Source organism: Thamnophis elegans, chromosome 6, assembly GCF_009769535.1.
Source record: "Thamnophis elegans isolate rThaEle1 chromosome 6, rThaEle1.pri, whole genome shotgun sequence".
Classification (NCBI taxonomy): domain Eukaryota; kingdom Metazoa; phylum Chordata; class Lepidosauria; order Squamata; family Colubridae; genus Thamnophis; species Thamnophis elegans.
This window is the reverse complement of record NC_045546.1, coordinates 64,027,887-64,035,597: the sequence shown is the minus strand read 5'-3', so window position 1 is coordinate 64,035,597 and position 7,711 is coordinate 64,027,887.

The window sequence follows — 7,711 nt, the reverse complement described above, 5'->3', positions numbered from 1 at the left end:
ACAAGGAATCTCAGGAATGGGTACAAAATCCTGGCCGAACACCACACGAAAAGGGGTAAAGCCAGTGCTACTGTGCACGGAATTATTGTAAGCGACCTCAGCGTGAGGCAACAAATCCACCCAATTATCTGCTGGTAGTTGATGAAACAACGTAAATATTGTTCTAGTATGGAATTAGTTCTTTCACAAGCCCCATTAGTCTGAGGTGGTGGGAGGAGCTTAGCCCCTGGGCGGAGCCAATCCACTTCAGAAAGTCTTTCCAGAAGAGGGAGGTGAACTGAACACCCCTGTCCGAAATGATGCGGTTGGGCACCCCATGCAAGCGATAAATATGAGAGATGAACATCTTAGCGAGAGATTTAGCAGAGGGGATCTTGGAGCAAGGGATGAAATGGACTTGTTTGGAGAATAAGTCAGTAACAACCCATATAACAGTGTGTCCCTGACTCTCAGGAAGTTCAACAATGAAATCCATGGAGATCTCCTTCCGTGGGGCCACTGGGCAAGCCACTGCCTGGAGTAACCCCTGGGGCTTACCAGGGGGGCGTTTAGGAGCAGCACAAATGGGACAACTGGCAACATATGCCTCAATGTCCTTTTTCAACGAGGGCCACCAAAATTGCCGCTTGACGAGGTGTAGAGTCTTGACGAATCCAAAATGCCCAGCCATCCGGGAGTCATGAGCCCGTTGAAGAACAATGGGTCTAATGGACAGAGGAACATATAACTTTGCCCCAATCCAAGGCAATTCATCTTTCATAATGCATTCATTCATGTGCTGTTGGAACCAGTCATCTCCAGTAAGGGCCTTTTTTAGTTTAGAAAGAAAGTCCTGAGCGACCTCCACCTTAGAAGTCGCTTGATGTCTAGTAACAACAGGAGCAGCGAGGCTCTTCATGGGAAAGACAGGCTGGACCACACTGAGTTTATAACAGTTGTACTGAGGGAGTCTGGACAAAGCATCAGCCATAAAATCCCCCCCCCCCCCCGGAATGTATTTCAAGGTAAAATTGAATCTATTGAAATGCTGAGCCCAGCGCATCTGCTTAGGAGAAAGTTTTCTGGGCGTCCTCAAAGCTTCCAAGTTTTTATGGTCAGTCCACACCTCGAAAGGATGTTTAGCGCCCTCCAGAAAATGGCGCCACGTAGACAAAGCCCATCGAACAGCAAAAGCTTCTTTCTCCCAAATGGCCCAATGTCTCTCCATCTCGGTCAGTTTGAGAGAGGTGTAAGCGCAGGGTTGTAATTTACCTTGGCTATTAGCTTGAAGTAGTACAGCACCCTCAGCCACGTCACTGGCATCAGCTTAGACTACAAAAGGTTCGTCCATGTCCGGGTGTTTGAGAACTGGTTCCTCTGCAAAAAGGCGCTTTAACGTCTCGAAAGCAGCTTGACAGTCCATAGTACATTCCAGCGGCTTGCTAGGTTTGGGTTTGGCCCCTCCCTTGGACTTAAGGAGGTTAGTTATTGGGAGAGCTATCTTAGCAAAGGAAGGAATAAATTGACAGTAGAAATTAGCAAACCCCAAAAACTTTTGCAATTGCTTACGTGTACGAGGGGCCTCCCACTCAGTGACCACTTTGACCTTAGCGGGGTCCATTTCAATACCTCTGTGTGAGATGCGATAGCCCAGGTAATCAACCTTCTCCTGATGGAATTCGCACTTGGATAACTTGGCATAGAGTTCAGTCCCTGGAATTTTATTAGCACTGTGTGAACAAGTCTCACGTGTTCTTCATGTGTTTCCGTGTAAATAAAGATATCATCTAAATAGACGATAACTCCTTTGTAAAGATGGTCATGTAAAACCTCATTAATCAGCTGCATGAAAACTGCTGGCGCCCCCTGTAGGCCAAACGGCATCACTTGAAACTGGAAACAACCAAGAGGGCGGTTGAAAGCAGTTTTCCATTCGTCCCCCTCTTTAATTCTGACTCTATAGTACGCTTCTCTTAAGTCCAACTTAGTGAAAATACGGCCCTTCCCCAGTTGGGCAAGCATGTCCTTCATCAGTGACAATGGGTACAGGTTTTGAGCTGAGATGCAGTTCAGGTTTTTGAAGTTCACACACAATCTCAGGGAGCCATCTTTCTTTTCCCTGAACAATACTGGTGCTGCTACCTTGGGTCTTGCTGGCTCAATGAAACCCCTTTCCAAGTTTTTATCAATGAACTTCCTCATTTCCTCCATTTCTCTAGGGGACATTGAATATATTTGGGGCTTTGAAAGCTTTACTCCAGGTAAAATATCAATGGTGCAATCTGTGGGTCTGTGAGGGGGCAATGTCAGCATCACTCCATTACATAATTAGGAAAGAAAGACTAAGAGACTCCATGGGAAGGAAATCCAAAGTACTTTTACTAATTATAAATGGTAAGCAAGCAGTTGCAAAGCAAAGTCTACTTAATTAGGCGCGAAAGCAATTGATATATAGAATAGCCCATTCCCCACCCCTTAGGATCATAGCTCCAGTCCAATCATAAGTCCTTCAAGTGTCAGGTGTGAGATAACTTCAAAAGGCATCACGAAGATGGAATGTTGAGGCCGTTATTCTACGCGGGAAGGTCTCACGCATGCGCCATCTGAGCATCTCGAACATCCTAGAAGACTCCTCCAGCACATCAATTAACCCCTCCCAAATACCAGCCCTCCCTCCCCGTTTCATGGCAGCTGAAGCAACAGCAAGGCAGAAGCTGACATCCAGCCGTCCCCCGGAAAAAGGCTGTTAGGCCTGAAAAAAAAAAACACGAAATAGACAAAGAACAAAACACAAAAAGAAAAAGGAGGGGGGGAAAGAAAGTCAAGGCTTGTCGGGATAAGCAGCATAAAATTCTTGAAGTAGGCGGGGAGCACGAACATGGGATTTATCAACCCATTCTGTGTGTGAGGGAGGAAAGTGCTTCCAAGCCACCAGGTATTGGATGCGATTACGGTGCTTGCGGGAATCAAGAATGGCACGAACTTCAAAGTGACGTTCCCCATCAATTAGTAATGGAGCAGGTGGAGGGTCATCTGGAGGACGCAAGTGGGAAACCCGAACAGGTTTGATGAGGTTAATGTGGAACACCGGGTGGATTCGGTTGAGGTGTTTTGGCAATTGTAAACGAACAGAAACAGGATTGATGACCTTCACAATAGGGAAAGGGCCAACATATTTGGGTCCCAATTTCTTTGACTTCTGTGTAGTGTGCAGGAATTTCGTGGACAAATATACCAAATCCCTAGGCCGGTATTCATAGGGCTGAGAGCGTTTTTTATCCGCTTGCTTCTTATGGGCTTTATGTGCAGCGTCCAAAGTGGAGAGGGTCAATGGCCAAATTCTACTGAGCCGCTCACTCCAGTCCGCAATTGAAGGGACTTGTGGTTGGTCACTAGGCAATTCGGGAATGGGAACAAAATCTTGACCGTAAACGACCCGGAAAGGGGTGAAACCTGTGCTGGAGTGAACCGAGTTGTTGTAGGCCACCTCAGCATGCGGTAACAAGTCTACCCAATCGTCTTGTTGATAATTGATGAAACAACGTAAATATTGCTCAAGGACGGAATTTGTACGTTCACAGCCGCCATTAGTCTGAGGATGGTAGGCGGAGCTAAGGCCCTGGGCGGAGCCAATGCGTTTGAGAAATTCCTTCCAAAAATTAGATGTAAATTGGACCCCACGATCGGAGATAATACGGTCGGGCACTTCATGCAAACGGTAGATGTGGGAAATGAACAGTTTAGCTAATGCCTTGGTGGAAGGAATTTTGTGACAAGGCACGAAATGAACTTGCTTGGAAAACAAATCAGTGACCACCCATATAACGGTATGCCCCTGGCTTTCGGGAAGCTCAACAATAAAGTCCATAGAAATCTCCTTCCAAGGGGCAACCGGGCGAGCGACGGACTGGAGCAGTCCTTGCGGTTTCCCTGGCGGTTTTTTGGCGGCAGCGCAAACTGGGCAACTGGCCACATAAAGTTCAATGTCCTTTTTTAAAGAGGGCCACCAGAATTGTCTCTTCACGAGATGCAAAGTTTTTACGAATCCAAAATGACCCGCCAATCTGGAGTCATGAGCGCGACGAAGGACCACGAGCCGTAGGGACGCGGGGATGTATAATTTAGCACCAATCCACGGTAGATCGTCCCTCATGGTGCACTCGTCCCGATGGTTAAGGAACCAGTTGTCGTGAGGAAGAGCTTTTTTAAGGTCAGAAAGTAGATCTTGAGGCACCTCCCTCTGTGCTTGGGTCTGTTGACGCGTGAGTACCGGAGCTGCCAGGAGCGGTTGGACGATACTCAGTTTAGAGCAATTATATTGAGGTAATCTGGACAAAGCATCCGCCATGAAGTTCTTCCCTCCCGGGATATACTTTAGAGTGAAATTGAAACAGTTGAAATTTTGGGCCCACCGCATTTGTTTGGGGGAGAGACGACGAGGCGTCCGCAACGCTTCCAGGTTCTTGTGGTCAGTCCACACCTCAAATGGGTGTTTAGCGCCCTCTAGGAAATGGCGCCACATAGCCAGGGCCCAACGGACCGTGAAAGCCTCCTTTTCCCAAACCGCCCAACGCCTCTCCGTGTCAGTGAGCTTTCGGGAGGTGTACGCGCAAGGCTGCAGGTTACCTTGGTCGTTGGCTTGCAGCAGAATGGCCCCTACGGCGACATCACTGGCATCAGCCTGGACGACGAAAGGGCGGTCTAGGTCAGGATGCTTAAGTACTGGTTCAGCGGCCAAGAGGCGTTTAAGTTTCTCGAACGCCGCCTGGCATTCCATGTTCCAGTCCAAAGGCTTATTAGGTTTAGGTTTCGGGTCGCCTTTCGTCTTGAGCAAATTAGTAATAGGAAGAGCAATCTTAGCAAAAGAGGGAATGAATTGACGGTAGAAATTAGCGAAACCGAAAAATTTTTGCAATTGTTTACGAGTTTTGGGTGCGTCCCATTCAGTGACCGCCCTCACCTTCTCAGGGTCCATTTCAATGCCATCAGGTGAGATGCGATAGCCAAGATAGTCAATTTTAGTTTGGTGAAACTCACACTTAGACAATTTGGCATAGAGGTCAGCGGCACGGAGTTTTTTCAAAACAGTGCGCACCAGAGCGACGTGGTGGTCATAGGTGCGAGTATAGATAAGGATATCGTCCAAATATACGATAACTCCTTTGTACAGATGATCGTGCAAGATGTCATTAATAAGTTGCATGAAAACAGCAGGAGCCCCCTGTAGGCCAAAAGGCATGACCCGGAACTGAAAGCAACCAAGAGGGCAGTTGAAAGCAGTCTTCCATTCGTCTCCTTCCTTAATGCGTACTCTATAGTAAGCTTCCCGGAGGTCCAATTTAGTAAAGATGCGGCCCTTCCCTAGCTGTGCCAACAAGTCTTTCATCAACGGGAGTGGGTAGAGATTCTGAGTTGAGATAGCGTTAAGGTTTTTAAAATTACAGCATAAACGAAGAGAACCATCTTTTTTTTCACGAAAAAGTACAGGGGCAGCCACTTTGGGTCGAGCCGGTTCAATGAAACCACGTTTCAAATTTTTGTCAATGAAAGAACGCATTTCCTCCATTTCCCTGGGCGACATGGAGTAAATCTGGGGTTTGGGCAGCTTAACCCCGGGTAAAATGTCTATGGAGCAATCAGTAGGCCTGTGGTGGGGCAGATTGTCTGAAGATTTTTCGCTGAAGACTTCCTTAAGATCCCAATACTCTTTCGGAATTTTCTCCTCTCCTGCAATTCTCTCCTGCCCTCTAGCGGCCACTTCAGGAATGTCAGTGATAGGTTGGTCCGGAGAGCCCTCCCCCACTGGAGGCACCTTTGAGCGAACGCGTAAGCGGCCAGTCCGCCAATTTATGTGAGGGTTCCACTTCCGGAGCCACGGGATGCCCAAAATGAGTGGCCTGTCCATGCCAGGTGCGACCACAAAGGAAATTAGTTCAGTATGGGTACCCATCTTCATTTCCAAAGGCTCCGTAAAAAAATGCCCCCCCCCGCAATAGAACCATCTATTTGGCAAAACACAATTGGGGTTTTCAAAGTGCGCAATTTGAGGCCCAATTTTTCCACCATGGCTGGGTTGATCATGGATCGGGAACAGCCTGAATCGAGCAAGGCCTGGAGGGTGGCAGGTTGCCCCTCAGGGGGTACTTTTAACTCTATGGGGATTAGCAGGGGCCCCTTGTTTGAACTCACCCAGTGAGGCGATGTGTCGTCATCGGAGTCCTCAGAAGAAGAGGAGTTGGCGTCCGCGTCTCCCTCTAATGGCTGGGCGAAAGGAGGGGGGTTGGAGTCCACAGCGAAGGCAGTTTTCTTCTTCTTCTTCTCGGAGGCTCTGCCAGACTTTTCCTTACGTTTGGAAGGGAGTTGAGCAGAGATGGGCAATTTAGCACGACATTCGGGGGCGGTGTGCCCCAATTTTCCACAACGGAAGCATGTTAAAGGTCTGGAGAGGCCTGAAGGGGGCCCCCTCCCTTCCCCCCGTCGTTTGAAGAGCGATTGAGTGGCTTGAGGGGGGGTGGACTTAGCAGCCCTCTCTTTCCGCTTCCTCCTTTCCTCTTTAGCATAACGGAGCCTGGTTAAGTCGAGTTCAGCGTCCGCTGCGTGCTCAAACCATGTGATCAAACGTCTAGGCAGGTTACGATTGACACATTGCTGATAAATGTCTTCATCTAACCCCGAAGCAAATTTGTCCAGCAGGGCGTCCTCCCCCCAGCCTCTCATGTATTGTGAAAGACACTGAAATTCCTGGATGTATTGGGCGACAGGTCTATCGTCCTGTTCAAAGGTTATAAATTTCAATTTGCTCCGCTTCTCCGTTAAAGGGTCGTCAAAACGTTGGCGGAAGGCCTCCATAAAGCGGTTGAAATTCCCCAAGAGGGGAGAGCCAGACATATGCAAAGCAGTTGACCATTTGGCAGCTTCACCATCTAAAGACAAAAGAACCATTCTGACCCTCATGACATCAGTCTCAAAATCTCGGCCATAAATTTCCATGTAATTAAACACCTGCATAAGAAAAGAGGCCAGGCCAGCAGAATCACCATTGTAACGCACAGGCAAGGGAGGGATTTTAGCCATCCGATGTCTTCGGGGGGGTGGGCCCCCTTGGTCAGCAAAACCTCTAGCCGCAGGGGGTGAAGCAGGCTGAGGGGGAGGGGGAGACGGTGGGCGTGGGTAATGTTGCTGCCAACTTCTCCAGTCTCTTTCATCGTCCCCCCTCCTTTCCCCAAAGTATCTTTGACCCCAATAATCAGGTAATTCACTCCTCTGGGGTTTTCTCATGGGGCCCTGTTGCTGCCAGCTTCTCCAGTCTCTTTCATCGTCCCCCCTCCTTCCCCCAAAGTACCTTTGACTCCAATAATCAGGGAATTCACTCGTCTGGGGTTTTCTCACGGCTCACGGCTCCAGCGATGGTTGTCGGGGTTGCCTTTGGGTGATTCCAGCATTCCAGCTTGTCTCTGCCTCTCTTTGTCCCACCGAAGTCGACCATCGGGGTGGGGGAGGGTCAGGCTGGCTGGAAATTTGCAATTGAAATAAATCTTCGTGCAGGGAGAGGTCGGGCAGGACGGGCTCGTGTAGCGAAAGGTCGGGAGGTCCTACTCCGCTGGAATCTGCACCTCCAATGGCCCCCTCCTCCTCCCTGATCAGAGAAGACATTACCTCCCTTCTTGGTAGACGTAAATCTCCTGGAAAGGGTTTAAGTAGACTTTGCTTCTTGTCAGCATCACTCCATTAC